Source organism: Leuresthes tenuis, unplaced genomic scaffold (genome assembly GCF_036924035.1).
Source record: "Leuresthes tenuis unplaced genomic scaffold, fLeuTen1.0.hap1 SCAF_11, whole genome shotgun sequence".
NCBI lineage: Eukaryota > Metazoa > Chordata > Actinopteri > Atheriniformes > Atherinopsidae > Leuresthes > Leuresthes tenuis.
This window is the reverse complement of record NW_027325365.1, coordinates 26365499-26384550: the sequence shown is the minus strand read 5'-3', so window position 1 is coordinate 26384550 and position 19052 is coordinate 26365499.

Below are 19052 nucleotides of genomic sequence, written 5' to 3'. Positions count from 1 at the left end.
TCATCTGTCACACCTTTCCTCACTTTGCTTTCTCTTTCCTGTTTAATTTCTTAAATTATATTATGTACATGTGACATTATTGTGGTTATTAACTTGTGCTTCCCTGTTCCAACAGGTATCCTTTGAATGGTGTTATGGTGTTTTTCCCCCCTCTTCTGTCTTCTCAAACCCCAGCTGGTCGAGGCGGATGGCCACCCTTCCTGAGTCTGGTTCTGCCAGAGGTTTCTTCCTGTTAAAAGGGAGTCGTTCCTTTCCACAGTCGCCACAGGCACGCTCAGGACGGGAGATTGGACTGAAGACAAGTTTCGGTGCAATCTGTTGGTTTCCTTAGCTAGGATATTATTTTTTTAATTGGCTCTATATGAATTAATTGGATTATGATTACAATGAATTGAGTTCCAATTGGAACTTGAATTGGACTATATTATTTAAGTGCCTTGAGATGACATTTGTTGTAATTGGGCGCTATATTAATAAAAATGTAATCACTTACACCCGTTATGGGTATCTGATTGAGTTTGTAAGAACTACACGCATATTTTTTTATTCTATGACTTCAAAGGCTGATAACCTTTCTTTGGCCACGGTTGTATGTGGTTAATGTAGCTGTCAGATAAAGTGGCTGAACTGTTCTCTGTTAAAGATGGTTCACAATCTTTTCAATTGCAGTTCATGATGATAAAAGGAGGTTTTCTTACTCCCACTTGTCTGTTTACATGAACTTCAAAGGATTCAAAGCAGACTTATATGAAGCGGTTTTCAGGCACTCCACAAGTTCATCACCACTTTTTTTTACGAGGATCAATCACACCAGTGCTGAACACTTTACGTAATCGTATTGAAGTGAATGAAACTGTTACATGTGTTCCAAATAATGCACATGAAAATGGGTGATTTTCAGCTTCTACAGGCTAAAACAGACATACACATTTGTTGGATCAAAGAGTTTGGCGGTCCAGTTACACATGACCATCAGCCAGGATATCTGAGTTTGTCTCCTGTCAGACGCAGTGCTTTCTGACCTTTCAGTTGTGTCACATCTAATATTTGCTGTCTGTTGCAGTCTAATCAGATTTAGTCAATAAAAAGTACTTGGTTAAGCATCAAGTTTGGTGGTTAGGTTTGGAAAAACCTAATGGCTTCCTTTCAAAAAGGCTTTGTGTAAAATTAAAGAAAATCAATATTTCACAGTTTATATCCATCAGCACAAACACTGTCAATTTAGCCATAAAAAGGCTTGGAATAAATTACTGGCCTACTCTATAACACATTTTTTTATTGCTTATTCACCATAATCAAACATTTAATGTTTTTTTAATTTTGGCCATGAAGGAGCTCCTCTCATATCTGCCAGTGTTTAATATTTAATTAATATTTCAAGTTAGATTAAAAAAACATGATTAATGCAATCATCAGCCAAAAAGTTCCAAAAATGACATGATTTATCACTGGGTTGTGTAAGGCTGAGCACACACAGACCTGTGTATCTTTAAAAAAAGGGTTCTCCTTTCCTCCAGTCACCAGTTAACTACATGTACACATCAGTGGTAATACTTGTCTTATTATTGTCTGAAGCACTTGTGCTGACCATCCAAACTCCACTCACCTGCTAAATGGCTCACTGTGAAACTTCTCTGACAGCACTGACAGGTGATTTCTTCTACAATCACTTTATTTTCAGTGTTGTTCCGACAACTACATCATCTTGCTGGCGTCTCCCAGTGTCTCTCAACGAAAGAGGAACATACTCTGACATCAGATTAAGAAGACAACAGAGCATTGTAAGCCAAAAAAAAAAAAAAAGTTTAATGTTTCTGTTGAAGTAAGTGAGAATCTTCACCTCAGATGGAGTTTTCCATACAGTTTGATTTCGGTGCCCAAAACTACTTTGGCAGGTGGACGATAGGTGCAGGTGTGATAGATATTAGTTTAGCTAAAAGCCCAGAAAATGTATTTTATTTTATAATCTCACCAGTGCTGACAGGCAGTGCAGATGCTTTTGTTGTTCAAAACTTGCATAAACTGTAAACTTTAAACTGTGGTTTGAAGTGTTTCTGAGTCTCAAACTGAAACCCTTTAAAAAATTCATCCATCCACATTCAGTGTTCTTACATAGTTAATTTCATAGTTCATGATTAAGTCTGTGACTGATCTATTGTTAATGTCTCCCGTTAAAACAACCAAACCAACGATGGATTGTTCCTGTTAAAAAGTATGTATATCCAAAGCAGTAGTGGCAGTAACTAAATAACGTCTCAATAAATTATGTTTCCTCTCTTAGCTCCACAAGGTCAGCGTTACATGATTCAGTGAGCTGAACACTGCGTGTGTCAGTCATAGACTGTGCAGGCAACAAGGCAACACCCAGTGCAATTATTTTTTATTTAGTTATATATTATATTTAGTTCGTTAAATGTTTTACTTTGAAGAAAACTTTATATGATCATTGTCTTATGACAAGAACATCATCAAGATCAAGGCATAACTCGAGCTTTATAGTGCTGTAAAGGTCTTTTGAATTTGCTTGAAGATAAGTCTGATGCTTGTTACACAGTAGCACTTGAAAACAACAACTTCTTTTCAAATCTCCCATAGCCTACCAGCCCAACATCGGGATGGATGACGCCGTCATCTTCCTCCTGCACAGAGCCCTCTCTCACCTTGAAAGGCCTGGAAGCACTGTGAGAGTCACATTCTTTGACTTCTCCAGTGCTTTCAACACCATCCAGCCTCTGCTTCTGAGGGACAAGCTGGAGCTGTCAGGCGTGGAGCACCACCTTACATCGTGGATTACAGACTACCTCACCAACCGCCCACAGTATGTGAGGACTAAGGACTGTGTCTTGGACATGGTGGTCTGCAGTACAGGGGCACCACAGGGAACAGTCTTGGATCCTTTCCTGTTCACCGTGTACACTGCAGACTTCAGGCACATTTCTGCACACTGCCACCTGCAGAAGTTCTCTGACGACTCTACCATCGTCGGCCTCATCACTGACGACAATGACAGGGAATACAGAAGGGAATACAACTGATCAAGGACTTTGTGGACTGGTGTCAGTGGAACCCGCCTCCAGATCAACTAAGGAGCTGGTTGTGGATTTCTGCAGGTGCAATCATGTGGATTTCCCCATTATGGGACAATAAAGTCTAATCTAATCTAATCTAATCTAATCTAATCTAATCTAATCTAATCTAAACTAATCTAATCTAATCTAAACCACCCTAGTCCCAGGCTGACACAAAACTGCACAATAACATTCAACGGAAAAATTGGAAAAGTGGTGATCATCATTCAGTAGGATTGCTGCTATGACCTACGACTCCAAACCAGCCAAAAGGAACATAGTATGTAGGGTTGTGTCGGTCACTGTGTCTCTCCTTCAAGCATGCAGAGTAAAAGTAGGAGATTACAACTTCTAGGTAAGGAGCATGCCAGTCAACACATTAACATACACTGTGGTAAAGAGGGCAGCATTTTTTTTAGTCCATCAGTTAAAAAACAAAACAAAAAACAGCTTCACTTTAATATGATGCTCGGAATTTTAGTCTTCATAATCCCGGCCTGCTACGATTTAGCAGGTATCATCAGCGTCTGCCCTTATATGAAGGTTAAAATCCCACAGTGTGTAGCTGCCTTTGGTTAAATCTGAGCCGGTCTCAGTCGCTCTTTGCCAACTAAGGACAACTTGTTGTATCTGTGAAGTTCTTTGTAACTGAGTTTTTTTTTTTAATTTTCAGTGCAACGGTGTTTGTCTTGCTATATTCAAACAGCTCTCTTTGGCATTCCATTATATTAGCTGCCTCAACAAAAATAACAGTTTTTACCTTACAATCTATGACATCATTATAGAGCGACCGCAACATTACTGCCAATGTTTGAAAGGATGCTGTTTTTTTTCCAGGCCCATCCACATTTCAAAGAGGTTTTGGGGCATTTACATTTAAAGCGTAAATCAAATGTTTTCCCTTTTTGATGGTAACACATTTCTGATGGTTGTCTTCATGTCTGGAGTACAGTGCTGCCAGGTAACCATGATCGGGTGGTATCTCTCAGTAAGACTGCTTGTAGCAGGTTGATGAATGTGGAAATTGGTCCTGCTCAAGTTAAAATGGATGTGACATTTTTGTGCTGTCTTTTTTGGTGTCTTATTCGGATGAACTGCAGGTGATACTCTTGTAGAACAGCATCAGTAAAGTCCATATTTAGGGAATCAGTGAAGCTTAGGCACAAGTTCAGTAAGTAAGATCTATTCTCTCTCATTTTGTCTTCAGTTCTGTTTCGTGAACCTGGGTTATTCTTGCAGCTCTGTTCTGCCCTCATCGCTTCTGCTTTCCCACACTGTCAAAATAAATCAGTCCTCAATTTCTAAATCTCTGTTCTCATCCAATAATCTTTTTGCCTTAAATCTTTGAGCCCTGTGCCTATGTTTTTCAAACATCAGTGTGATTCTTTCCATCTGTCTTTCAGAACATCTTCCACACAACCCTCTTTCTCTGCAGCTAGGAATAATGGAATAGGACTCCGGTTCTATTTTGTGGGTTTTCTTTCTGAACTGGGGCCATGATTAAGAGGTTTCCTCCATTTCCTCCTCATCTTGGTTCTGCAGAGTGTCTCAACCACTTTTACTACCCACTAGACATAAGGGTGTCCTTTATGCCATCTTCATCAAGGACTGCATAGCTCATAAGATGCTGCTACTGACTGGAGTCTAACCATCAAAAGTTCTTGATATTACACACCTTTGTTTTTTAACAAATGGAATTTCTTCAAATGGTCTCTTCTTTATTGAATTGTTAAAAGGCTGTTACTCTCTTAACTGAAGTGTTTTGCTGGTGTTTGTTTGTACCTTCTTCCTTTCAGTAAAAGTTGTTTCATTATGGCTTTCAAGGTTTTTAACCTTTAATGTTACTGACTGATAGTTTTCCTGGTAAAAAAAAGAAAATAAGGAACACTATTAAGAGGGCTTAAGACACTTCTACCTCTCTGAGAGTAGTGAAACATCAAAACACTGATGATAATCTGTATACCAGCAGCAGATGGAAACTGTATGTGCATGTCTATGAGGAGCATGGATCGTCAGAGCTAATCCAGATAGTCAGTCTCTAAGCCATGATCGATCGTCTCATCAATCCATTCGGAGATAGAAATTATATCCTAATGAAGAGATCCAATGACCTGAGTGACAAAAATTGTAATACATGTGTGTTCTTGCTGTTATAACATAATTTAAATCAAACTTAAATATGATTTCCTTAGTGACTGACATGAAATTAAATTTGCCCACCCCCTGAACTGTGGACACTAGGTGTCAATCTAATGCCCATCTTCTGTGTTCTTTCTGTCTTCAGAACAATACTGTAAGGATCAGATTTAATTTCTCTAGCAAGTTGTCCTGTCATATTAGATTCACTTTACTGCATTAGGGTTAGAAGAAGCAGTCTAATTTTGTCCACTACAACCTGCTGAAGTTACGAGGCATTTGTCTGTTAGCTGCCCCTATTTGTTTCATTTTAAATTCCCTCTTTGGCAACAAATCAGATTGACTCTGCAGGGAAGAGCAAGGTTGAATGGAGGCAGAGAAAGATAAGGGGAGGTACAGTCAGGCTGTTCGAACATGAAGACAACGAACATAAGCACATTTGGAAAGAGCTGGTGAAAAGTGTCTCTTTTTTACATGCTGAGCTCCAGTGAAAAGATGTCTTGGTCTTTGAAAGATAGGAGTTACAGAGAATAGCAAACGATGGTTAAAAGGTCAGAGGGATGTAAGGCAGTGAGGGACAGGACTGGTCTGATCTAAACAGAGAAGTTGTTGGCATCATGAAAAGATGAGCATGAAAAAGTATTTTGCAACACAAAACAAAGTCAAGACTGATTTTTATCCTCTGTTGCAAAAAATAGAATTTCAGATAATAACATTTTCTTTTATAGTCCATTAAGCATATCCCTATTCGAATGATGTATTTTCAACATTTTTCCCATTTTCCAGTTGATCTTTTGTTTTTTCAATATGCCATTGACTGAGCCTGATGGTGTCTGCACTAATGAACAGATTTAAGTCATTTAAGTCAACTTGTATGGAACATCCATCAGTGTCAAGTAGCACATAAAATGTTGCAACTCATAAAGACTCAGAGAGCATCTAAGTTCAAAATGTATCAACATATTTTTGTCTCAATTAATTTTTTTTTAATTATTCCCACTGAAGTGCCGTGACATGACAGTTAGGTCACAGAACCTTTCTATCAGTTTGGTGTGTGGTAGTGCTTGTGCTTGTTTTTGTGTGGTAGTGCTTGTACTTGTTTTTTTTTCTCTATGTGCTAATGTGAGCTCTCATGCTTCAAGGGTTACTGGAGTTGAGTTGCTCCCTTCATCCCCCAAAACCAGTTGCTATGAAAAGAGCTGTAAATTAATGGGAAAAGGGCGCTAGATGAATAGAGACAAGAAAAGATTGGGGTTGGGTTCTTCAGCACACTGCTGATGTTAATCCAAATCTATTGGGAAAATTACTCTTAAATACAATATTTCATTCTATGTACCCACTGTATTAAACACTGATGCTACAGCTTATTTTACACGTTCAGTCAAGACTCCTGTAGGCATGTATGCAACCATTGACATAGAAAAAATACAACTGAAGCTCATTGGGCAAAAGGTAGGGTACACCTTGAACAAGTCACCACTCCATCAAAGGGAAGCGATATGCCCTATATAATAAAGATCACTATAATAAACCTATGATAAATGTCTTTGGACAAAAAAGGGAGAAGTTGCAAACTGCACACCAGGCTACAGCCAAGATTTAAATCAGGAAGTCACTTGTTGAATGGCAATAAGGCTGACCACTGCACCAGCTGTCTTATTAGTCTCAACAGAATTGCGGTTCATATCTGTGACAACACCACTTGCATTCCTGAATGAGTGAAAAGTTGTTTATTGCAGGGAGGAAGAGAGAAAAAAAGGATGGTGCTGAAGCAGCGCCACAAAGATAGATGGGTCTTAAAAGACGTACATGAGAGCGCACCAAAAAGAGATGATGAGAGGGGAAGTGAGGGGAAGAGGGAGACAAGGAGAGAGAGTGTCTGAGAGAGTCACCAGTCCCTTTAATGGAGACGGTTTTTGCAATGCTTTTCCCCTTGATTACACTAATGACCAATTTGAAGCAGTTTAAGAGCCACTTTGGGGGCTTCCCTCCTATCTCTCTTCTACTTTACTTCTCTTCCACTTTATCTCACTCTCTCCATTATTCCTCTTTCTCCTTTTCTTATCTCTCTCTTCTCACTTCAATCTGCTTTGTTCCTCCTTTCCTCTCATCTGTAGAGACATAAATCTACTTCAGTGTCTATGTGGTTCCAGCAGCCTGGCGCCAATTCTTCAGTTAAATATCCAAAGTAAGCGGGGAGAAGGAGAAGAGAGCGGGCAGCAGAAGAGGTCTGTTTCACGGAGGCATACGCAGCAGCAGGAGGCAGAATGAAGCTTCCTAATGCAAACATTTCCGGAGCACAGCTTGTCTGGTTGGAGAAATTATCTAGCTGGTTGATTTAGACCTCAAGGAGCAGAGAAAAAAATCCACTCCAGTTCAACAACGATAAAACTAATGAAAACTGAGCAGTCTTTGATCAAAGCTAAGGGGAAAAAATGTAAATCACCACGTTATTTTTGCAAGGCAGCCTGCTATTCAAGCCAGAAAACTCCCTAGCATCAATTATATTGCATAATTTGCATACATTCTAGCTTATAACAGTGAAACAGAAGACACCCTTGAAAGGAAATCAAGACCTTCCCTCTGGCCCAAAGGGCATGAAGTCCTTTTTCTGGCAGGCATCTAATGTCAAACATTTGTGTTACTTCCAGGCATTCATAAAAAAGGCGTTTACTCACGCTTGACATGAAAGTCTCAGTCATTGTACAGTCATCCACCACACCGACCTTCAAATCACTAGTCTTCTTTCTGACATGCTACATAAAGAGACTTTTTTCTTTCAATTGAACAAAATGCTTTCACTGGACTCCAGCTGTGAGGTAAAGAATGAACCAATAAGGGTAGAATTGTGCAACTCATGTCAAATTTTTTTCAAGGCTTTGTGGACACAGAAATCTGATTGTGAATCCCAATGTTATGTTACAGTAAGTACCAATTTAATATTTGGTCCTAGATTGTATATATATCACATACATGGCTCTGTGAGATATGAGTTAGGACACTAACTCGAATCAAAGTGTTTTTTGCTCATATGCATGGTCCGAGTGTTGTTGTCATAAACCTACAGCACTACAACAACACTGCTAGCGATAGCTGCTAAAACAACAAAAACTGGCCCAGTTTTTCTTACATAGGTGAACAAATGTTTGTTATCCTCCAGAGCTGAATGTCATCTACATATTTTCTGTGATAGCTTAAATTTCAGAATTGTTCTAGTGTAATCTTCCAACATAATATCCTAAGTGGTCATATGAGTATGAAGTTTTTTGTTTGTTGTAGATTTATAAGAAAAAGTTGTTTAACGGCAGCAGGGCTGGGTAACATCACATTTAAAAGTAACTAATGAGATTACATTTACAAGTCATGAACTATGTTATTATGTTAGTTTATGTGTAAAATAACTTGTTAGGGTACTTTTACCAAATATTAACAGTCCTTTACAATTCCATTTACACTTTGATTATGAAGTCAGACAAAATTTTGGGGGGTAATGTTGGCTGGAGGTGAGGTCTTTGGGCACGTGGGACCCGCAATGGCTGTGGGGGCTTTACCAGGGGCCTTTCTCTGCTGTTCGCTGGGCTGGAGCATGGCTTTCTTGTGATGTGCTGCCTGGTTTCTCTCTTCCTTACCTCATGGGGGTTACTGGTTGCCCGGTCCAGGGGCCTTTCCTGTCTGCTCCTAATCTCTGGAGTGGGTCTCCCATCACTATACACAAATCATGTAACGCCTTTGGCATATAATTAACACACACATGTATGCACAAGCATTCATTCACTCACATGCTCACCCCACTATTACAATGTGACTTTTGGCTTTAATGATTATCATTAACTACAGTGATTTTCCTAACTTTGTGAGGCTCAAAAGCTATAGCTTTACAATGATAGCATCTACTTCTCCACGTAACCAGCAACAGGTTCATTATTTTCCTTCAAAACAACAGTTTTAGCCAAGTTGAAAGCTAGCTGTTGTTGTTTTTGAGCTGTAGGACTGGTGCTTCGCTTAGCCTGCAGGTGCGTCTTCTAAATTGAAGACAATTCTTTCTGCTACAAGACAGAAATTTACACACAGGCACCATATGCATTTCACTTTCATGTTGCTGTTGTCTATTTCTGCTTCAGACGAAAATAATACCACAACTACCATGACGTAAATAGTGTTCTCCTTACTGTTTTGCTAGCTAAGTGAGCTACATATGCACACTGATGTTTGCAGGACTGGTTGCCTGCTGGAGACCAGAAAAGACATACAGAGCATCAGGATAGTCTTTGTTTTCCTTTCTTTGTAGCAACAAAATGCACAGGATGATACAATAAAATGTCAAAAGTAATGGATTGCTTGTTTGACAGAGTAACTAGTGAGGTATTTCTTGGATTACTGGACTAAACTAAAATGTGCAACATTATCAGTTACCTCAGAAAAAAAGTAATACGAGCACTCTGAGTCAAAGTCACACGTTACCACTAACACTTCTGGACAGTCACATTCACATGAAAGTCAGAAGCAATACATTTCTAATCAAAATGTGTTTGAACAGTAAAATCTTATCAGTCAATATTATCAATCAATCTGTATTAAATTGGAATGGAACAACGGGGCTGGTAATAAGAAAGGAGCCTTACTGCCTCAGCATCCCAAAGAGGTCTTTTCAAAACACTTACACAAACAAAACACTATGCAAGTCTGACATTGATTATAAGGCTTTAAAGGCTGACTTTAAAAATAACTAAAACAAGTTTAACAACTGTAAGTTCAACAGCTAATGGACACAGAACTGTAGGCCAAGAGATAAGTTGAAGTGTACACATCACTCATGCTGTACTGTTTGTTGTGCTTTATCTATATAAAAATCTGGGCTTATAATTTTAGCATCGTCCTTCATGACCCTTCTCTTTTTTGCCACAGCAAAAAAGTTTCACTGTTGTTTTACACAGGGCATTATAAAGTAGAGTGTTCACATGACTCTGTTCCCTACTGCCTAAAGGAACCAAATAAAAGGTGTGAGCAGAGTTTAAAAAGACTTGTTCCAACAGTTGCCTCATTCAGTGCTGACAGAGAGGACTCAGACTGCAGCGATGATCTGCAGCAGCTCAGAGCACTGGATGGAGACAGGGGAAGGGATGGGAGCACACAGTAACACTGATGAGAAAATCTCAAAGAAAGTTTCATTTTCAAACTACAGTATTGATTAGTATACTTGAAATTCTACCACACGGCATGATTTGTCGAAGTTTAAATCCTTCAGTGCATCTCTGTCCTATGTGAGCTAACTGCAGCTCATATTACACTTAACCAACACAGCATATTGTGCTGCAGTGTGACACCTCCCTCACCCAGATATGTCAGCAATAGAGTAATTGCACTCCCAACCCATGTGAAACTGTCACAAGCTCTCCGAACTGTATCTTCGCTGAGAACAGAAGGAAAGCCATCCAGCTTTCTCCCCTTCTCTCTTCAGGGCCTTCTCCCATTCTATCATTACAAGGTGATTTTGCGTATGTTCTAGTTTTCATCTGTGCCTCCCTTCCTCTTTCATATTTGCTTAACTATTCACATTTAAATTTTTGGTCTCTAATAATAGGTCCTCATTAAATAATAGATGCATAGCCTTACATTAATTTCACTTAGTTCCCCAGCATTTCATCTTGTGCCACCATGAGGTTGAGGTTGTTTTTTACTAAAGTAACACTGCAATTACTGAGGTGCAATAAGCTGGGCGGGTGTGTGGAACAGTTCAGAAGAATGACCACTGATACTGACAAAAAAAGTTCTGGATGGCTGCAGGTGAGACCGTTCAGTTAGACATCCTGGAGGGTGAGCAGACATGTAAAGGTTCATCTTTTTGGAAAACAAAATTTACAAAAAGGCCATTAAAAGGTCAGCAATGCAGAAGCAGGAGCACCAGGCTGCATCAATAGTGTGGGTGAGAGGGCATCATATTTTATTTCCCATGAATTTTGAACGGATGAAAAGGAAGTGAGTGGAGTTCTGTTTTGACACTATATGATGTTCCTGTTAAAAGAGATTGTGCAAAATCTCAGAGTTGTGCCTGCACACCTCCATGTGTGGAGTCTTGCAGAACCTGACATCCGCACCCCATATGGATAAAACTACCATATACCTATATGCAACTACTTTAACTGTAGCAGCGTAAGCACAGACTTGTTCAGTTATAGACATACTTAGAACTAAGCAGTAACATTCGCACAGCAGAGACAGGACAGAAACTGAAAAAAGTGGTGTACCAAAAGAAAAAAGGATTCAAAAGTGAGTTATAAAGGAGTTAAAACAGAAAGAGTGAGGTTGGCCAGCTGTATCTGAGACTTTGCACAGCAAAAAGCCATGGAGGCACAATTAATGTGAGGTTAACTTTTGTTTTAGACAATTCTGTCCTCACCTGTGTCTTGCACCTGTGTCTTGCACCTGTGTCTTGTTTTTCTTAGTTTCTTTTTGGCATATGGAATTTTACTGTTGCTGTTTGTTTTGAAGTTGCATTCTTTCACCCTCTGTTAAAGTTACCTTGTGTTACTTGATGTTTATTAAGATAATTTTTCACTGTCTCTCTGCTGGCTGCTTTAATCAGTATGTGAAAATGTGTACTTGCGGCTGGAAGGACAAAAGACAGGAGGAGGGCAGGCTGCAGAATGAATAGTAAACTTTAAATTTGGATGCACTGTGATGAGGGGGACCTGTTTTGACTACCTTGCAGTGGAGCCTGGTGCTGACTCATTGCTCCACTGGCCCCAGACTTCAGTTTTAAAAAGGTCTTATCATAACTGACGTGCAGTTAATGTAAACTGATTTGAGCTCTGCAGTTTGATTATTGTGTCATTAATGTTTCATTAAATGTGGCAGAATCAGAATTTCTGTGACAAGAGTGTTATTCGAAATCTAACTCCTGAGAGTAAAGTTAAATTTTTAACCTTAGAAAACATCTTATGGGTCTAAAATGCACTATGCTCAGAAAGCCACCACGTAAGTGGAATAATAGATAAAACCACCAAAGTCTAAGCAAAGTACATCTGTACAAAGACCAAAACCACAGACTATGATAGTCCCAAAGACCCTTTGTCATGGACACTGTTTTTGTTTTTTTGCTTCTCTTCATCACAAAACAGTAAAACCCTAACCCACCATAATGAATGTGCAGAATCAGTCGATAAGGGACATACATTGCATTTACAAATCAAATTCAAGCAAGCTTTGGCTATATACACACAAACATTTCTGAGAAGAGCAAAAGACAGAACAAGCTTAGCAAAAATAAGTATGAACTGTATTATTATAAAAAGTTATTTAACATCTGCTGATGATTCAGCATTTTGGTACATTTCGTCAATGTATACATTCAGTCAATGTTCTGTGTCCAATGTCTTTTGTCCTCGCTTTTAGGTCTTTTAAAAAAATCTAAATCTGATTTATTTTTTAATCCTTATAATAATGCACAAATGTAAAGTGTTTACAAACTTTCAAGCACCACTGTACATTAGTAGTTTGACTTTTGATCGTACTGATCTAAATGCTGGTGATATTTCATCATGTAATTGCTCATTTTCAGTCTGTCTGGATTAGACTGCTGTCCTTGTAATAGAAGATGGAGGCTATATATATTTTCTCTTGTTTTCCTTGTCATACTTGAAAGCTATCATGGTTAATAAGGAACAGACGCCACTTCTCACATTTGTCATTTGGCTCCCATTTGTATATGATTTGACAGCTGAGGCCATGATTGCTGTCTTGAATTTCAAGAGATTTAAATGTGTTTGAATATATGACATTATTTTCATTCTTCTCAAACACAAACATTTAGCCTAGAATGAGTTGGGAAGTCTTTGAAGTAGCATCCTGGGAATCAGTGGCGTGCACAGACTTTTTGAAGGGCAGGGGCAGAAAGAAAAACAAAAGGGCACATATAGTGCGTCCTCACCACTGTAGAGGGCACTTTAGCACATGTTTTGGCTCCCAAGAGGGCATTTTAGCACGACTTTTGGCTCCCAACAGTGCATTTTAGCATGCGCTTTGGCCCCCGAGAGGACACTTTAGGGCAGTTTAGTACACATTTTGGCTCCTAAAAGGGCACTTAAGCATGCATTTTGGCTCCCAAGGAGCTGCAAAAAAGAAATAACTGTAAACCTCAATGGACTGAAGCAAAGTTGGAAGTTGGAAATATTGCGCCATAGCAATGTGAGACGCTGATAACATCATACATAAAACATTACTTGAGGTTATTACTGCTACTGAATCATGGGGTGTACTTTGGGATTTTTTGCTTTAATTTTTGTTAAGTATATGACATAGTGTAATATATCAGGTGTTTATCTGAAGCTTTATTTATTTAAGTCTTATATGCATATATGTGCACTGATTAGCATTGAAAATATTTTTTTTTATTCTCAGAAATGTATTTGTTGTTTCATTCCTCTCTCAATCCAAATGTTACAACCCAAAAGTTTTCCACATTTTGTTTCTCTGCTATGTTTCACCCAATTCTTTGCTATATATGCACTTTCTTCACTCTCTTACTCTCTTTATCTTCTACTCTCACACATGCACAAATTCATTCATAATGTTATATGTGCTCGCTGTCACAGTTGGAAACGTTGCACCCATCTGTCCTTGGTTTTCTTCCTCTCTTACCTCTTTCACGAATTGTTTATCACTTTTATTAATTTCTTCACCCCAATCCGCTTTTCTGCCCTTCTCTGTTTGTCCTTGGCTGATTTTCTCTCTCTGCTCTGTCCTTCCAACTTTCTTTTCACTTTTCTTCTCTAATCAATCTTTTCCATAGTGAGAATAACAGTGAGATGCAGAGTGTCCCCTTGGCACCTCTTTTTCCTGTCCTTTTCCTTTCTGTCCTCCCCCCTGCCTGTTGCTCTCATTCATTTATCTCTGTATTTCTCTCTTTTAAAGTCAGAGTATGCAGGAGCTAATTACACATGTGGTATTCATGTTGCCAGTTTCTATGGTGACTGAAAAGTAGCAGCAGAGGGGAGGGCAAAATGTCTGACAGGCAGACACCAAGAGCTCAACTGTTACAATGAAAACATGAGACAACAAAGGTTACAGGGTTTTCAGGGCCACACTGATTACGGCAACCTGACCAAGTGAAAGTCATCTGGGTATTCACTTTGAAGATTAAAAATTCTGTTTAAAAATATCTAAATTCAACTGTTTCTGTTGTCCCACCCTTTGGCACTAAAGGCCAATTGGTTTCCAGAGAAAACACGTAGTGCTGACAGAGAGTTTGCAGACTCTGCAAAGCTTTCCATATCTTATGTTTCACACTCATTCTAACGCAATTCATTTTTAGTCTAATCAAACCAACTCTGGAACAGCATCAGCACACGACCATTTTCTGGTCTTTGCAGAGATTAACTGCAGGGTTCAGGCTGGGCCACAACTTTTCCTCTTGCTACTTTAGAATTTTCTTCACAACATGCTTCAGGTTGTTCTTAAAATGTAAATCCTGGCACCAGACTAAGATTCTGAGCACTGTTAGCAAAGTTTTCAATTGGTCTGTTTGACCAATTGAAAACATTCTTTACGAATGTTCTTGATAGTTTTCCAGATCCTTTCACTGGAAAATATCCTCACAGAATGATGCTGCCATCACTGTGTTTGACTGCAGAGATGAGGTGAGGTGTCCTACAATCAAGCCCTTGGGAATTGTTGCCAAATACAAAAGTTCAACCTTAGTTTCATGAGATCAGTACCGCTCCCATGGCATCATTCATTAGCCTTTTGGAAATTTCTTCTTTTTTGTGAGGAGTAGCTTCTGTCTCTTCACTTCGATATAAAGCTATGTTTGAGAGAGTGTTGTGCAAATAATGTGAGCACTGGCTTGTTGATTACCTTTCTGAGCAAGGCCCTTCATTGGTCAGTTTGGCTGGACATATATATGTATTTATTTTCTTTTTTCAGATAGATGTTGGGATGCTCCAAACGTCTTTCTTTCTCGGTTACTGAGCTCACATTTTCTATCTGTTCTCTATCTGTTACAAACACAATCCTGTCACACAGGGTTAAGGACAGTTCTTTCCCTCATACAGCTTGGCTTTTATCATGACACACACCATCAACCATAAGTTTTTTATGCAGATATGTGTGACTCCTTCATAATGGCCAATAAAATCAGTCCAGTGCTGAGTTTGTAGAAAATATCTCAACGACAACTGATAGAAGTACAATGGTCTGAAGGTCTATTGTGAGTGTCAGAGAGAAAATAGGCTCCCTTCGATCAAACTGTTTTTGACAGGTGACCCATGACCTCTTATCGATCAATCAAATTAATATGACAGGTGACCTTTGTTTGACATCCGTTTGCTGACATCTGGGGATATGACTTTTGACCTCTTATCGATCGATCAAGCTATTTTGACGTGTGACCTTTGTTTGACATAGACCAGCCATCTGTTGAAGAGGTCTTTGACATCTAAGGAAGGGGGAGTTTATGGCTAGGGTTAAGAATGATTACAGCTAAGGTCAGGAGGTTGTGAGAAATATATTAGTTGAATGTTTAAATAAGAGAAAGGGTTAGGGTTAATAGAAAAGGTTAAGTTGTAGAAGCGGTCAACATTTTAACAGCTTCAAAGAACGGTCCCTGTAAGGTAAAGATGAGAAAATAATTAGATGTGTGGGGGGGGTATTGTTCGACCCCAGGTTTGAGGGCCAATGGGTGGACAGGGGAGGGGTTTCGAGTAAAGGATAAAAACCCTGAGACAGTCAGTGTGTAGAGAACAACTTTGGGGTGAAAGATAGCTGATTCAAGATGCCCAGGACAAGAAGCAGAGTGAGTGTAGAGGAGAAATCTACGCAGGCACCGGAGAGGACGTGTGCTCTGCGGTCTCTCATTTGTGAGGCTCCGGTAACGATATTTGAAGATCAGCCCTTGATACCAAATGCTCCCAAGAAAAGGATGGTGTTTCTGTGCAGAACACAGCAACCGCCGCCCGTGTCTCTACAGGAAGAATGGTCACTGGAGCCTTATGGACTGCGGGGAAGATGGGGCTATGTGTTCATGTATGAAACAGGTGACCTCTGTCTGTATCAGCTTGAAGAGGGTGGTGAGAAGCCGGGACCTCTGACCACTGTGGGTATGCTAACTTCCAACGACTGGGGAGTGTTGAAACTAGCGATACTGCGTCATATAGAAGGAGGTAAGGGCTCGTCTGAGGAGGTGTTAACAGTGAAAGAACAACCCGAAGAAATCCCAGCAGCGTCTGCAGCCAAACGTCCGAGATTGGAGAGTCCGAGACTGAAGAGTCCTCTGGATGATGCTGAGCTGGCCAAAACAAGGATGGTTTTCACTGCTGTGTGGCAATCGAAAACAGGCGTTACAGGCCGTTGGTTCTTCCGTGCAAGCCACCGGAAAACTAATGAGAATGAAGAGGGGGATCTTTTTGTTCTTGAGTGTTATAACTCTGACTGTGGTGTGTTTAGGACGCTGTTAGCAATACCTCATGCTGCCTAGGTGGAGAAGATGAATGATATAGCGGATCGAGTTTCCATGCTGTTCCGCAGTTGCCAGAACTGGGGTGAGATTCTAGCAGTCAAGAAAACCCTGGCTGTGTAGACCTTCCTCCACTGAGCACCCTCCTCCTCAACCTCAATAACCACACCCCCTTCAGGTTTATAAGGACACACTCCAGCACAGGTCATACACCGATCAACACGAGGAACAGGATGAGAACTAGCGTCCAGAAGACATTGTGCGAGGAGATCACTGACAGCGACCGGGAGAATGCTTCTCCATCGCTATTGATGCATACAGGGAGCCTTTCTGCAACATCCACATCACCGCAGTTTGGATCACCAGATAGCGACAGATACTACCTGGAGCCGTATCACCCTCCTTCACCAGCGACTTCGTCTGAGTCTTTCTTCTCCTCCAACTCCTCCTCTTCTCTCAAGATCGAGTTCTCAAATTCGGCGCCTGATGACTGCTGCTTAACGCTCTACCCGATAGGATCCACCGTTGCCGTAACAACGGAGGAAGCTAAATCTAACGAAATGGAGGACTCTCAGCTTCCACCAGGCCAGGGGCCCCCTGCAGACACTCAGGATGGGGGAGGAGAGGGAGAGGACGAATTTGATGGATGGGTCCCCTCAGGTTTTATCAAAGTTGTGAAAACTGCAGTGATACACCTCTTGAATGAGACCATCAAAAAATTTATGATTGAATCATGCTACGGGTGTAGTGTCGATCACCCTAGTTTACGCCAACATCAGTGCAAGGATGTCCTCGAGGACGACTTTTTTCATAACCATTACTACACTCTGATGCGGAGACTTTATAATTAACGATTCATTGCTTCCATTCAACATCTTCTAACTGTGCGTAACATTTGTGAAGATGATGCCAGAGTCAGGGCTGTGGCAGAAGCTTACTTGTACGAACTAACTCTGGTGAAACAAATCAACACTTCTATACACGATATGTACGAGCAGTTGATTGGAGAAGATGTAAAGAAATTGCAGCAGCTTCAAACCATGACAAAGTTCTGGGAGGGTTAAAAGAAGGGTGTAACATTCCTTCTTTCCATCAGCTGGATGTGTTTAGACTAATATTGTAATCATGTGATGTTGTTATAACATTTAACTTTTCTTAAATCCTATATTACTAGCATTCCTGCTTTTCGTGATCATGTGTGTGTGTGTGTGTATTATCACACATTAGAGAAAAAAATAAAAGGTTGAAATATACTTGCATTTTGTGTTTTCTGTCATTACAAGCCGGAGTTTGTATAAGGTGAGATGGCTGAAACGAGATTAATGAAAAAGGTTTTCTACGATCCTATCCACCCAGGTAGTTTTGGGGGAGTGGAGAGGTTGCGTAAAGCTGTACAGGACGAAACGGGTAAGAAAGTCGCGTGCGAAAAAGTGCAAGACTTCTTATCAGAGCAAGATGCATATACTCTACATAAACCTGCAAGAATACATTTTCCGAGAAACAGAGTTTTTGTCACCAGCCCCTTAAAACAATTCCAAGCAGATATCTGCGACATGCAGGCCTTGGCTGAGTACAATGACGGGTATAATTATCTATTAACCATCATTGACGTGTTTTCAAAAAAAGGTTACGTTCGCACTATAAAGAGAAAAACAGCTGCAGAGGTGGTAAAGGCTTTTGAATCTGTTTTTAGAGAAAGTGAGACCCTTAAAAAACTTCAAACTGATGCGGGGAAAGAATTTTTTAACAAAAAATTTAAGGCATTATTAGAGAACCACAGAGTTGTGCATTTTGCTACGCCGAGCGAGGTAAAGGCATCTGTGATTGAGAGGTTTAACCACACGTTAAAAACCAGGATGTGGAGATATTTTACTGCTAATAACACACGTCGATACCTCGACGTCCTGCAGGATCTCGTGGAAAGTTACAACCACAGTTACCACACGAGCATCAAAATGAAGCCTGTAGAGGTGACTCTAGAAAACACCTTTAAAGTTTTTCAGAACCTGTTCGGCTCTGCACGCGATCGACGCTGCAAGGACTCAAGGATAAAGTTTAAAAAAGGAGATCTTGTAAGAATATCTAAACTGTGAGGCGTGTTTGACAAGAAATATGAACAGTTTTACAGATGAAGTGTTTACAGTGCTTGCAAGCAGCTTGCACGATCTCCCCCTGTGTACAAACTCAAAGATTTTGATGGAGATGCTATTGAAGGTTCCTTTTGCTTCAAAAAGTTAAACTGAATAAAGACAAGATGTATCAAGTGGAGAAGATATTAAAACGACGCAGCATCAGGGGTGTAAAACAGGTTTTTGTCTGTTGGAAAAACTGGCCTGAAAAATTCAACAGCTGGGTCAGAGCCAGTGACCTTCACGGGGTATAAAGGAGCCATCGCTACA